The following is a 15,533-nucleotide window of genomic DNA, read 5'->3' as shown; positions in this document are numbered from 1 at the left end:
TTCAGGACCCTGGAGAGCAGCTGCAGTTACTTCAGGACCCTGGAGAGCAGCTGCAGTTACTTCAATACCTAATAAACTTGACCTTTGTACTTAGTCTGCTCTCTTTCCCCCTCTACACCAAACCTCTTTGTCTACAAACGATCTACAAACTCACAACGCCTCACGCTGCAAGGCGTTGTGAGCTTGTAGATCTGCTATTTTTCAGAATAAGGATTAGGAATAAGGACACTAGGGTTCAAGTGGTTAATATAAAACAGGAGTTTCTATCACACAAAGATTTGGAGGACCTCCTATAGGAGCTCTGAGGACCCCCTAGGGGTCACGGACCCCCTGTTGAAGACCCTTGATGTATACGTTGTCATTCTATATTAGAATTGCGGGGCGTGTCCAGTTGCTGGACCATTGTGCCATGACAATGGTCACACCAGGGGGTTCTGGAGAACTGGATCTCCATAATATGTATGCCCATGTATGGGCGTATCGGTAAAATTTGCAGATTCTGGACAACCGGTTATCCAACTGACATGACGCCAGGCACGTCGCTCCCTCAGGTCCTCTGTGACTACTCTGTGAAGTACTGTACTTGAGTACAATTTTGAGGTATTTTTACTTTACTCAAGTTTTTCCAATACTTTTACTTCTATCTCGGATCCAAATATTGTACTTTTACTCCACAAAATGTATTTGAAAACTTTAGTTACTTTGCAGCTATAATATTACAAAACATACATTATCCACTTTAGCCCTATTTTATACCTATAGGCTATTTGAAAATAGATGATCCACAAGCTCACAACGAGTCACCTCGCGTCACATTGTGACACGTTGTGAGCTTGTAGATCTGCTATATTAAAATATGTTGTACTTTTACAATTTTGGTAAATTTTTATGCCAACACTTTCATACTTTTACTCATGTACATTTAGAATTCAGGACTTGTAACAGAGTAGCCTATGATATTTCTATATTGGAGTATTGATACTTTTACTTATGTAATAAATGCTTTTTCCACCACTGACTACAGGCAAACACACAGATAGATGGATGGACAGAGATGTTGCACATTTATAGTAGGAGTTTGTGCTGATTCATGTAAATACAGCATTAAAGTGATAGTTCACCTATTTTTGACATGAAGCTGTGTGAAATACTTGCCATTAAAATAGTGGTTACAAATGTATTAATACATTACCAGAGTCCCGTGGTCAGAGTTCTGGTCAGTTTTAGATGAATATAAAGTAGTTCCGGTAATTTGGCAGGGGCTCATGGCCCAATCATTAAAAATAGATGAATCCACAAAACTAGCATAATTTGTATTGTTGACCTATTTCTACCAAATAGACCAACTTTCGTTCAACTTTGACCCCTCTGTCACATGGTACTATTTTTTGTGTCCAGTATCACTACGCCGCTGCAACGTATTTCCCCAAAACAAGGTGCTTTGTAGTCAGCTGATCAGAACGAAACCTCGCTCTATATGGTAGAAATAGGCCAACAATACAAATGACGCTAGTTTTGTGGATTAATCTATTTTCAATGATTGGGCCACGCCAAATGCCCCCCCCCCCCCCCATTGGAACTACTTAATATTCATTAGAAACTGACCAGAACTCTGACCACGGGACTCTGGTAATCAATTAATACATTTTTAACCACTGTTTTAATGGCAAGTATTTCACACAGCTTTATGTCAAAAATAGGTGAACTATCACTTTAAGTTATATAACTTGATCTAATTGTCAAGTTTTAGCCCCGCCGTTCCCAACCTTTTCTGGGTCGGGGCCCACTTGAAAATCTCTCTCAATGTTGATGTTGTTCCAGCTTGGATGGGAATAATGTAGAAACTAAATTACTATTGACAATGAATAGACAAATATTTAACGTTTCAAAGAGAAGAAAAAATTACTAGGACCTTTTTATGTTTTAACATTATGTTTTTTATATTATTATGTTACATAGATAAAGTATCAATTCATTGTGGGCCCACTTACTGCTATTGGCCCGGGCCCAAAGGTTGCTCAAGAGTCTAGACTAAGTCTTTTACAACTTCAAACTGCACCAAGCCTACAAAATGGTCAACATTTAACATTTATATATTGATCAGTTGTCTTAACTCTGTCCAAATGAATAATTGTAGCCTGCACACACTGTCTGGAACAAATATAAAGAGCTACTTAGCCATGGAGAACAATCAGCTATTATTCAGATCAGTAGTGGTAATTATTTTTTTATTTTATCTTGGATATTAGACTGTGTTTATCCTGCCAGTATTTGATTGGCTGCCTGCCCAGTCGTGCTGGCACCAATAGAAATGACATCACATTGGGGTCACGTTTTCTAAATCCAACCCATCTGCCCCCTGTGTGACATACTGCCGCTCTAATTGCCTGGTGACAGCGTTCCTCAGGCACGTGCACACATAGACATCAAAGGGGGCCATTTTATCTGTCTGTAAAAACTGCCCTTTCCAGACCATAAATGCAATTTTTACTATGGTGAAAGAAATACAAATGCCCTCTTTCCATGCCATACCCGAAGACAGCATTCAATAGAATTGCCTTGTCAAAACTTTCCTGAACTTGAATGCAGCATCTTATGTTGAAAGAATTGCCCTCTCTGTGTAGAAATCCATGCCATTATGCCACATCTCCAGTATTGACTTGGCTATTTTCGGTGTGTGAAACCACACTAGCTTCCACCAAAAGGCCCTTTTGGAAATTCCAGCCCCTGCCTCTCTAACATTCTCTGCACGTCCCTGTTCCTCATGTACGGTAAGTCTACTATAGCTCATAAAACAACGTGACTTTGGACCATTATGGCTTTAAATGGCCGCCCACACCGAGAATGATAATTAAAAAGACTTTTATGAATTTCAGTCTCCTAAGGCAACAGTTGGTTCTCAAACTTATTCATGTCAATGAACCCCCAAAATGAATATGCATTTGGCAGCAGATCCCCAGCATCTGGAAATATGTTGTGCCAGGAGCCAGGAAACGGTATCACACTACCTTACATCCAACTGGAAAAGTACTTCCAGGGGCGTCACAAGGGGGGCAAAAGTGGGACTGAGTTACTAGGGCCCAGGGTGGAGGGGCCCTAATTATTTTATAATTTAGCTATTGAAAAATAGCAGATCTACAAGCTCACTTGTTGATCTATTTTTGAAAAGTCCTGAAAATGTGTGCAAATCTTTGAATATATTTTGTAAGCAAACATTTTTAACTCAAATTTTGCTTCTGGGGGGTCCCTGGAACTAACTATTTTGAGATGGGGTCCGTGGCCATGCAGATACATATAATTTTGGGGGTCCTTCACATGAACAGGTTTGAGCACTACTGACATAGAAACATGTTTAAAAAAAAAGAAATTGCTCACAGTTTCATGATTTTTCAAAAATAGCAGATCTACATGCTTGCAGCGTGGCACCAGGTGCCGCGCTGTGAGCTCGCTATCTTTCAATAGTTAAAGCACATAATATGGCGTAATAATGCGTTCCCAGTCTAAATGGGTTAAACCCCTGCCCCTATGAAGAACATTCATGGGGGGCCCGCAGTGAATCCTTGTACCCAGGGCCCAGAGGTTGGTGTGACACCCCTGCACACTACCTTCAATCCAACTGGAAAAGACTTGTGATAAGGCCAGATTGGACCCGTCTCCAGGCGACTCTCTCGGTGAGCCATTTTCATCCTGACTGTTATCTGTTGCACCCAAAATGCTGTCAAAACTATCAGACAGAAAAGGTGCAGAGAAAACAAAAGCCTTGCTAAAAACAAAGTGTGATCCCAAATGAGTGAAATGTTGATTCACACTGGACTATTTATAAGAGAATGTCAGTGTTTGTCGGGAAAAGAATTGGTAATTTTCCCTGAAATTACTACCTTACAAATGACAGAACATATCCAATTCACACTGGATTAACACAAAAGCACCCAACATACTTGGCCCATGTTTCAGATGTCTAAAATATGACTAAATTAAAGGCAATTTATTCAACAGACTATCTTGCATGCCACCTTACACTTTATGCCAAAACATAATAGCCATATTTCTTTATTTATATTTTAATGAACGTGTTAAATAGTCCAACTAGCCGATCTAAATCGACACGTTGTGAGCTTGTAGGTCGGCTATTTTAAAATGTTTTTCAAAATAGTAAAAGGTTTTGCAAAAACAAAAACGTTTAGGCATAAAGTTTAAGGCGACGGCGTGCAAGACAGGGCCCTAAAACTCAATCAAAATATGCTGTCAAAAGTAGCACTGGTCCAAAACGGATGCCTTTCCAAAACGTCAGACATGCTGCATAATATAGCTGCCAGGAAGCTCCACACATGGGAATTCCCCCAGGGATCAATAATATTTTATCTTATCTCATGTAGACATCTGCCTCCTGGATAACTGGCACCTCAGAGCCTTTATAATATTTTGTTCCTTTTACTGCTTCAAGACATCTTCTTTTCATATTTGTGTTTTTTACACTTAAAGGAGTAGTTCACCCCCAAAATGACTTTTTTTCTATTGATGACAAAAACCAAAAAATATTATTGAACTCTACTCTCCATGGCGTGACTAATCAATAGAAAAAAAGTCATTTTGGGGGTGAACTACTCCTTTAAGGAGCTATTATATGAGTATTTACTTTTTCCATGAATAAACATAAATTGCAAAGTTGAGAAGAGACTTTCACACAATAATGTATTTATAACAACTTTTTATCTTCCTTTTCCTATAAGCCTCTTTCATCTCTCTCTCTCTCTCTCTCTCTCTCTCTCTCTAATGCACCCACCCACGCATGCACGCACACAACACGCACGCACACAGACACACAATGCGTGTCACTGTAAACACCTTGATTTTCCATGGCTAATCCTGTGCTGTTGTTGTTAACCAGCGAGTCCATGACTTAACTCTGGGCTAGTGTGCTAGATCGCTTCACCATATTGTTGCTGGCGGGTGGAAACCTTGTATGTCCAAAAAACAGTAGGGCATTGATTCACAAAAACCCATAACATGAAAGGTACAAGGTTGCTGCCCGACAGTAACAATGATACAATGATTTAGTCAGTACTGTATGGTATACGGTACTGCAAGTGGTTACAAATAATTGTGAGGATTTGTATTTATTCTGTACAAAAATGTGGTTGTTACGACTTATCCATCTCTTTCCGCGGGAATGTACTGGAGAATTTGTTGCACCACACTTCCAGTTAACAGCAGACATACAAGCTCATGTCGCGTCGCAGATGCAACCGTTGTGAGCTTGTAGATCACACTCGGCTGTGGCGCCGGAAGCTCCGTCCAACTTCTGCGCAATGCATTTTGGGATGTTGGAAAGTGGATAATTGTAATAAGAGTGTGAGACAGAGTCTAAAGTGAGACTGTGAGTTCTCATCATCACATGCTTTCTTCCCTACCCTTTCAAACTGCAAAACATTTGTTTGTATTGGGTAAAAGTCATATGAGGTACTTCAGTTGAACTTGACAAAGAAGGGGTTCGGTGCTCAGAAAAGGTAAAGAACCCCTTGAAATGAATGTGTCTCTCTACTCATCCGACACCAGCAGACACACATGTCTTATCAAGCTGACTTTTAAGCAGACATATGTAACCCTATTATAGGTAGTGACCCTCAAACTGCAGAGTTCAACCAACTGATGTTTTATTCATTAACTATACCCTTGCAAAGCTCATAGAAATCTTTAAGTGTAATAATTGAGTTGGAAAAGGAGGTTGCACTTCAACAATGGGATAGACTTCTAAACCTAAAATCCACTGAATATCTTTTGAAGAAAATGAAAAGGGTATAGAACAGGCAGATTGCCAAAATGAAATATTTCCCCACAGGCCACAAGAAAGTAATTCATGCTCTCATTTGATCCCAGTTAGACTACTACAATAGCAACTCACCTTGCTAGTTAGTGTGGTTGGTTGCTGTAAGCAACACATTATAGTTCTAGCCCAGATTACTCAATGTTCTGGATAACACTTACTTAGCCAATAATTGTATCCCCTACTTACTACTGAGCATGCCGTCTAGAAGTGGTCTAATAGTGGTATAGATTTGAATGTTTTTTAGTCGTCTAAACTTAGACTAGACGACTAATAGACGTCTAATAGTCGTCTAAATATAGACGGTCTACATTTAGACGACTATTAGATGTCTATTAGTCGTCTAGTCTAAGTTTAGATGACTAAAAAACGTTCAAATCTATACCACTATTAGACCACTTTTAGACGGCATGCTCAGTGGGTAGTTTGCCCCCTCAGATGCAAACAACGCACTCCCTCAGTGAGCTGCACGGGAGGACCTTCTAAAGCCACTCTGGTTTCCAGTTTCCACTGATTTTAGAATAGCTTTAATCATTTTTGTATCATGATATTATGGCCCAGCAAGATCAAGTTGTTATTGCTGATATATGTTGTCCCTCGTCTGTTTTAGCAACTGATTTCTGTGTATTTTATTAATCTTTTTATGTTGTACGGCATGTAAATAGTCCTACCCACTTAATGTGACACACTCTTGATCTATACTGTAGTGCTCTCTCTCTCACGGTGTCTCTCTCAATCTGGACACTTTGGAATGCCCTCCCTTTTGCAGATCCTCCCAAGCCACGGACAGGCATTTATCTCCAATTCCAGTCAGCGCTGTCAACAGTCATTTCTTTCAATTCCCCACTTCATTCTCTGATTAACTATGTGATGGCTTTAACAGCTCCTGTTCACAAATTCTTGACACTTTTCAAAATCAAATATGCCAAACCCGAATGCCCTGCTTTGGGTAAATTACCACAGAGGCCAATTAAACTGAAGGCCGGACCACAATGGGAAGAAAAAAACAAGCTCACACAACCATCTTAGAGTCTGCTGTGTTACAGATGCCAGACGCAGCAATTTTTCAGAGCGCATTGCCTCACACTCCCATAACCGCAGGGTGTTATTTAAAGCAATTGAAAGTGTCATTAGCCCAAACACTGCCAGTCAGCCACTAGAAGCCTCTTCAGAAAGATGTGAAGAGTTCCTTCACCATTTCATAAATAAGTTATAAGGAATTAGACATCAGCTCCAGTAGCTCCAGATCGCAGAGTCCTGGAGGGCTGTTCCCCGCTGCCTTCTTCACTCACCTCACATTTCAATGATAACACTCATGGTGTCCTCTGCATGCTTAGACATCACTAGATTCCTCAAATAAGTTTTAGAGACTCTCTCGCCCCCACACTTTTAGCTATTTTAAACTGTCTAAAATGTATTGGTGTCGATATTGCGACGTAGCATTTGTTTGACCTCCCATTAGTTCGACCCTGGTGAAATGCTAACCTGCCGACGCTGGTGAATGCTAACCTTGGTGAATGTTAACCACCTATGCCTAAACCTAACCCAAACCCTAACACTAACCCCAGAAAAACTATGCCTAAACCTAACCCAAACCCTTAGTCGAACTAATGACGTAGAAATATCAAGATTTACCCTTGGTTTCCGATTAATGATATTTTATTTATGACTTCTTATTCTGTTTTTGAGCGGGGGAAACATCTAGCTTTGTCTGTTTGTGCGTATGTACGTATGTCCCGCAAAGCTTGCCATCAGCCAAGCTTTGCGAGACGTTTTGGCACCTATGTACACCAATCACCATCAAAGCAATTTCATCGCTGTGCTAACCGCTCCTACATCTAACTTTGTCTGTTTATACTGTATGTACGTATGTCCCATACTTGGCTCATTGGCCAATCTTCGCGGGACACTTAAAGGACAACTTTGTTTTTTTTACAACAAGGGTTCATATTATAGATAGTCATTAGAGAAAAGAAAATATGAGTGTTCATTTACTGATTTCTATCGTTTTAGTGATTTTAGCGATTTTGATTTGCATGCATGCCCCCAGGTTGGGGACATGCATGCAGGTGGCTAAATATGTATTTTTAGACACAATAAACCCATTCCCATGATGCACCACAATCTTTCATGGGCAGATGTGACTTATGGGGGCTGGTGTAAATAGTAACAAAGACATTTCCGGCTTATTGTGTCTAAAAAGATATATGGGTCAGTGACGTGACGCCCCAAAAAATGTGTTTTTAAAAAAACTTTAAATTGCAGGCATAAAAGTTATTTACTTTTGTTCTACTCACTCTCAACCTTATGGAAATACATTTTGTTTTTAGATATTTTATTGGAATCAGACTTTATTCAGCAGTTTGTTGTACTTGTGCCTAAAATCGTCATATGGTGTGACATGAAAATAATTGTTCATAAAATGAAAATGGAGTACATCTTTCTTAACTCATTCTCTGCCAAGTTCAACTTGCCTGTGCAATAGAACTGCCAAGGATTTCTGACGATTTCACTCATCTTGGAGGGACAATTGCGCATTGATGTTGAGGCATAAAATAACAAAACAAAGGCCTATTGGAAAGGCCTATTCGTGTGCTTTCCAGTGGTCCAAACCATACGTTTCAAACATGTTCGCTTATCTCAGAAAGTGGAAAAGTAAGGGCATGGTATGGGGTCTTCACAGGCTGCTGAGAAGACATTTTGAGTAAAAGCATGTTTTAGTTTTGAAAATGGAATAACTTATGAATAAAATATGATTGCTATTATAAACTATACCTTGCTGGAAAGGCAAATTCGTGCTCTTTCCAACGCTCTAAACCATACGTTTCAAACATGTTTGCTGATCTCGTAAGGTGGAAAAGTATAGGGTATGGTATGGCGAAAAAACGGCTTCTGAGAAGAGTTTTTTTTTGGGGGGAAAATTGAATAAATATGAAGGAGCTATGAATACTATATAAACTATACCTCTCTGGAAAGATGAAGTCGCCTTCTTTCCAGTGCTCCCATCCAGATGTTTCAAACATGTTCTGTTGTTTAGAAAATTGGCCATGTATCACCCAAAACACCTCTAGGAACAAACTGAATACATGTTTTAGTAAAGTAGACTCTCGATCAGAACTCCTTTCTGCCTTTTATTTTTGGCTTCAGTGATGCAGAAGATATTTACAGTGTTTTCAAACAAAAGGGAAAAATAACAATGAATAAAAAATAAAGTGATTTTACAGACTTCAAGTGCATTCACAGTTCTCAATAGTGCTTTTTGAAATTACAAAAACAAGTGTTCTCATTCTCTCAGTAGTGGTTCAAGTAAATGACAATGAATAAAGGAACATTTCAACCCCCCCCCCTCTGTAGTGGTTTTCAAGTAAACTACAAAATATGAACATTCCACGCCTTTTCAGTAGTGGTTCAAGTAAATGGCAATGACAAAAGGAACATTTCCCACCCTTTCAGTAGTGCTTCAAGTAAATGACAAAGAATAAAAAGTTCAGTTCTCACGTTCGCTGAGGGTTTCAAATGAAATAAAATAAAAATGTCAGGAACAGAAGAGCTGGGCAGTGAATCCACTGGCTCAGAAGCTGAAAAACACAATATAAAAAATAGGCTAGTTATAGTTTTTGCAAGGTAATATTGTGCACAAAATCAGTAGGCCTACATTGTTTCCATCCCCATCATGTCTCAATGTATGCATTTTGACACTTAGAATGAATGAAGACTTTTACAGTTGCTATGTGGATGTTTGGATTTTTAGATGGATAAAAGCATTGAACACAGATACAATAAATGTAGGCCATCTGTAACAAAAATAACCGTACCTTGACTAAAGCCAACCAATGATTCGCTGTCACCTGCAGATGGACCTGGCTCCTCACACTCAAGTGTCTAGATTGATCACAAAGAAACAAAGCACACAGATTTAGTACAAAACTAAACTGCAACATGCGTGCACACCCACACAGTGGCGCTCTCGCTCAATCTCTCTCTAGAGAAAGATCCACAATACATGTGGGCATACATTGTATATACTGTTTGTTCAGACTTACTGTTTTCTTTTTTGTTTTTCTTTACATATCTACTGCATAGTACTGTGTTCTATTTGTCTGTCATTCAATGTTATATGAGATACTTCAATGGTTTCCAGTGGAAATAAGCTTAGTCTTTTCATGGATAACCTTTTAGTAGACCTTGTACCAGTGAACTGTACCGTCATGAAACTGTACCTTTTCCTATGCAAACTTCTAATAAAGTCTTCAATCAATCAATACATGAGGAAAAACAATGCTGCCATTCGTTCCAAAAGCCATGTAACTATACAAATGCCACAATGTTTGGGCTCATTGCGCGCAGATCAGAGTGGGTATGGCAGGGGTATGCAGCTGCCATACCTTGGCTACAGAGGTAAATAATAAAAATGTAGGCTCTACTTTTCATCGTGCCTGTTGCTAAGGTATGGCAACATGACTGGTGTCTTGCACGCGTGCCCTGCACGCGCGCGTGCAAGACACCAGTCATGTTGCCATACTTTAGCTTGTTCTGAACTGACGCCACTGGGAGAGATGCACTCACTCCGTATGCAGAACACAGCGATCACATACAGTACGGAGAGAGAGAGAGACTGAAACACGATACAAATGCTGTTCCCCCCTTCTGATTTACCAAAGTCATGATTTACACAAAATGAACATTTGTATTTTATTCTAGAGCAACGAGCGCGCGCGCACACGCAACCTCAACTAGGCAACACAACGAGGAGCACAGATCCGTTGGGAAAGGCCTGGCGTTGTTTGCCAACGTGTTTGGGCTCATTGCGCGCAGATCAGAGTGGGTATGGCAGGGGTATGCAGCTGCCCGATCACATACAGTACAGAGAGAGAGAGAGACTCAAACACGATACAAATACAAATAAAATGCTTCGTACCACTGGTGTTGGCAGCATCCCTACGGCTCCATGTCGCCGTGGTCCGTCTCTTCCGAGTCGTAGGAACTTTCAGCCAGATCCCTGAACGCAGTGACTCTCAGGCTGCGTCTAAGACCTGGAGTCGCTGCCATCGGTCTCCACTCTCCACTGCAGCAGCCGCGGGTGCCACAGGGCGCTGGCTTCTTCTTGGGCGCTGCGCTTCTGGAGCCGCCTGGACAGCAGGGTCGGCGACGCGTCGATCAGTTGTGTGAACATAATCGGCACCCGATTGTGCATTGAAGATGGAAGGTTTAGGAGGATTGTTCAAGTGAGCTGAATCAAACTCGTTCACGCCATGGCCAGAGCCCTAGAGTTGCGTCACTCCCGTTCACTTCATGGGGCCAGGTCTTCTACGCACACATCTATTGGCGTATAGTGACAAACGGCGAACCGGAAGTTTACAAAATGCATTGAAGTCTATGAGGTGTAAAGTGACAATGAACCACGTGACCAGCGCTGTTTCTGACCCCGCGGTGACACCACTCTCTGATTATACTGCTCTGGCCATGGCCAAGCATGCCTGCAGGGAGAAAAAAAAGAGGAGAAACCGATCGCTAACGGTCTGTTTGAGCGACCGTCATGTTTCAGGGTTTATGGATTATAAACTATCAGGTAAGGCTATGTTTTACAACCATTTATACAGCGATCTGTCTGTGTTGTTGTTGTTGTTGTTGTTACTTTTGGCACTGAATTGAAATGATGTTGTACTGTCTGAAACAGAAAGCGGACTGGTATCTGCTTGCTGGATTGCTATAGTGTGTGTGTGTGTGTGTGTGTGTGTGGGGACATCACGATAGTTTTTCACTTCGACGTGCTGTGTTAGTTGTGTGAACATATCGGCAATGTTTTACAACCATTTATACAGCGATCTGTCTGTGTGTTGTTGTTACTTTTTTTTTGTCTGAGAAGGGTAGAGAGAGGTTTTGAATGTTGTACTGAAACAGACAGCGGACCACCCAGCTGATTGGCTGGCACACACACACACACACACACACACACACACACACACACACACACACACACACACACACACACTAGCACGCCCACACACAAGCCACGGCTTTCTGGTTACCCGTCTCGCTCTCATTGTATAATTGGTTTCAGGTTTCTGAGAAGAGGTTTTTCTTTTTGGACAATTTAATGATGTTTAATTTCATGTGAGGCTGTGCACTTTTGTTTAATGTTGTAAAAAACACTGTCAGACTTTGAGGAAGTGTATCATATGTTGTGAGAGGCTGGATAAGGCTGAGATCTTTTGTGTACAGTATGTACAGTAAAAGACGTCCAGAAGACGTCTGGCACCGACATCCCCAGGGGAAAAGACGTTCTGAGGACGTTTAGCAGGGAGTGAGTTAAGTTACTCACTTTATCAAAGTCCTTTATCATAACTAACCAGTGATCCACTATAGTTTTTTGAAAATTAATTATATCTGTATATTTTTTTCATAATCGACACTCTGTGTGAGGCCCATGTTCATGATCTTACAACATATTTTAAATGTATTCTGTCAAAACTTTCTCTAAAATTACACAAATATTTGTGACTCTTCCTGATAATATTCTCTATGTAATCCATAAACATTTTTTTGGTTTAATCATTAATAAAGGTATGATTTCTCACTATTTGGAATGTCACACCAAATGATTTAGTGTCACACCGTATGATCATATCTTCATGTGTCAAAGCAAACTGTGTTTTAACCTACCTATTAGTGAGTACTGAACTTTACTGATTGATTAAACAATTACCCAGGATAACATGGCCTTAATATTTCTGAACAGGATATTATTGTAGGGCTTTAACATGGGATAAGAAAGAATTGTAGTAGTAGATGGATGATGAGGATGTGCACAGGAATGCTACGCACACCTAAGTCTTCTGCCGGCCCACGGCAGAAGGATCCTAAAGGGACAATAAGGCGCATAGCCACACTTGGAGCCAAGGCATTGAAGGCAACATTTTATTAACACCAATTAGTGGAAACAGAACTCAGCATTCAGGTAAATTGCTTTTTTCCGAAGTCTCCTGAACTTGAACACAGCATTTTGTGTTGAACAAATGTAATTAGGAATCATGACATTACACCACATCTCAACTAGCTAAAGAGTGCTGGGTTGCGCAACTCTGAAAATAGCTGATCTACAAGCTCTCGCAGCACAACGTGTTGAGAGCTTGTAGATCAGCTATTTTCGCTAGTTTTGTCTCGGGTCCTACCTTAACACTGTCCACTGTCCAGTCCAGTGAGTCAAAGTACAAAAGTATTAGATCAGATTAGATTATACATTTAGACTGTATTGTACATCAGCCAGTCGTATTTGGTGAGGGTAGCAAACCGGCTGCCTTGTTGCGGTTCTGCTATGCCACAGACAACCTCCTGCTCTTCGTAGAAAATGCAGTCTCGCCCCTTTGGCTCCTCTCTCCTTGCTGGGTCATTGTTTAGTTTCTCCCTGTACTTTCTCGTTCTCTCAGCACTTGTCATTTTCCAGCTGACAAAAGAAAATGGAATGTATAGTTTAAGACAAAGAGAAAATATTGTTTAGATTGAAACAATATGTTAAGGTTTCTGTGAAGGGGTTTCTGCTCTGTCTGATGAATTTGAAGTATCACTGAATGAAGCTAAATTACATTTTATGTAAAAATGTTTAAAACAAATGTTTAAATGTACAAAAGAAACATGGAACTTTGTTATTTGTTGTTATATCTGTAGTTAAATACAGTATAAATCATATGGTGTGACAGTCAAGTCATATGGTGTGACAAGCAGACATGTCACACCATATGATTAAGTGTCACACCATATTACTGTTTTCTCCATTTAGGTTTACCTTGAGGCTACTATGTACACATTAGCATGCTAACAGCATGCTAGCTATAACAAAGCAGCCTAGATCTACATGGAAATATGACCAAAACTTCAAATAACTTAAGCTTTTTTTAAAGAAAAGGTGTCACACCAAAAGACATCCAGAATGGTGAGTTTGTCAACGTTTCAACAAGATGGCATTTCATGAAAATGTTAAAATCATAACTCACCTCAGACACCTGTCTTGCAGTTGTGCTGGGAGTGCTGAATAGCCTTACAGAAGAAGGACCTCTCTAGCCAATAGGTGTCCAAATAATTGCCTGTTTAATTTTTCCAAACTAGTGTCACACCAAATGATTTTGGGTTGGGGGACAAAATGTTTTTGATCAGAAATGACTGAAAACATTATGCTTTGACTTTGAAAAGATATAGGCTCAAAATAGACATTTTTTTTAGCCTAAATTCATTTTCAAATGATTTTTAGCAATTCTTTTTCTTAGTTTTATTCAAGTTCCCACTTTGAGAAACAAGGTCAGGACAGTCACACCATATGAGTTTTGCCATGTTTGGTTGAAGATTCTGAAGAAATGAGGAATGAAATGTTTTAATCTTGAGTAAGTTCACATAAAGCTTAATGTCCTGCACAATATTCAGAAGGTTTTTGACAAATATATTTTTTATTTATACATGTTTGACACCGAGGACAGCGAAAACGTTACGTCACGTCACCCACCCATATATATTTAGCCACTTGTACGCATGCCCCCACCCACTGACATCAAAATACTAAAATCGCTAAAACATTAGAAAGCAGTACATTAAAACATTTTAACACTCATCTTTTCTTTTCTCCAATTAATATAAAATATGAACCCTTGTTGTAAAAAAAAAACAAAGTTGTCCTTTAATGAAACGCACCACTCACTTCGCACTGGATGTGATTTATTTTAAAAGATGTTCAATCTGAATCCTGCGCTCTCCCCTCTCCACTGCTGAGACAACTCTTTTAAAGGTCACTAATGATTCATTGCTTGTCTCCGACTCAGTTGGTGGCTTCTCAGTTTGATACTGATTTTGATAATGTCAAACACTTGTATTTTAATTGACACACTGGAGAACTGAGTTAGCGTCAATGAATTGGCACTGGAATGCTTTGCCTCGTGGTCACAAGTTTCTCAGTGGAGAGGCTTCCTCCTACTTTCATGTGGTTTTTACCACTGGGATACATTTCGGGCCCTTTATTCTTTTCGATCTACATGCACCCCACACTCCAAACACTTTTAGAGGAAACTGTAATTAGCCAAGCTAAGAAAATAATTGCCGACGCCCTCTCATGTCCTGCATTCAGAATAGGAACGGCTACCCTCTGGCAGATGTTGCAGAGTCCCAGTAAAAAAAAACAAGAAAAGATATCTGGACAGATATTCATTCATTCCACTAACCGTTACTCTGTTGAACTCAGGCCGTTAGTATAATATCCTCTGTCTTATGTTATGTAGCAGCCTATATGTCCAAGACAAATTTCCCCCGGGACATAATAAAATAATCTTGAATCTTGAATGCTTCCACTTGGTCAAACATCATCCACAATCATTGTATTGCAGGCAACGTGTCCCGTTTATTGTTGTGTCCCTCTGACATTAAGCATCAGAACTTGGTTCCCTATCCGCTAATGTTTTACATGCAGCCCGCAACAGGCTGTAATTTTTTACTCTGACCTTTCCGTTAACAACCAAGCAACAAGAGTTGTTCAATCCTGTTACTTCCATGTTGAGGAAAATGGCTAAAATGAAGACCTTCCTGTCAGCCGCAGACCCTGAAAAGGTCATTCATGCTTTTTTCTCATCACGCTTAGATTACTGTAATTCCCTCTACTCTGGCCTCAGCGAAGCAAAGGCATGTGCTACACTAAATGGAACAGAGCCTTGATTAGTATAAAGGTGCAAAG

At 40.1% G+C, this 15,533-nt stretch overlaps 1 protein-coding gene across 1 annotated transcript in view; it reads right to left on the bottom strand.

The window, feature by feature from the left end:
• The window catches only part of grin3bb (glutamate receptor, ionotropic, N-methyl-D-aspartate 3Bb), a gene marked incomplete at both ends in the record, with an annotated part of 61,629 nt that overhangs the window by 44,977 nt on the left and 1,119 nt on the right, over positions 1 to 15,533 (bottom strand). The gene's annotated exons all lie outside the window — the stretch shown is intronic.

This window comes from Nannobrachium achirus (genome assembly GCF_963921795.1).
Source record: "Nannobrachium achirus genome assembly, chromosome: 15".
Classification (NCBI taxonomy): domain Eukaryota; kingdom Metazoa; phylum Chordata; class Actinopteri; order Myctophiformes; family Myctophidae; genus Nannobrachium; species Nannobrachium achirus.
The sequence above is the reverse complement of the archived record's forward strand: the minus strand, read 5'-3'. Positions and strand labels throughout refer to the sequence as shown.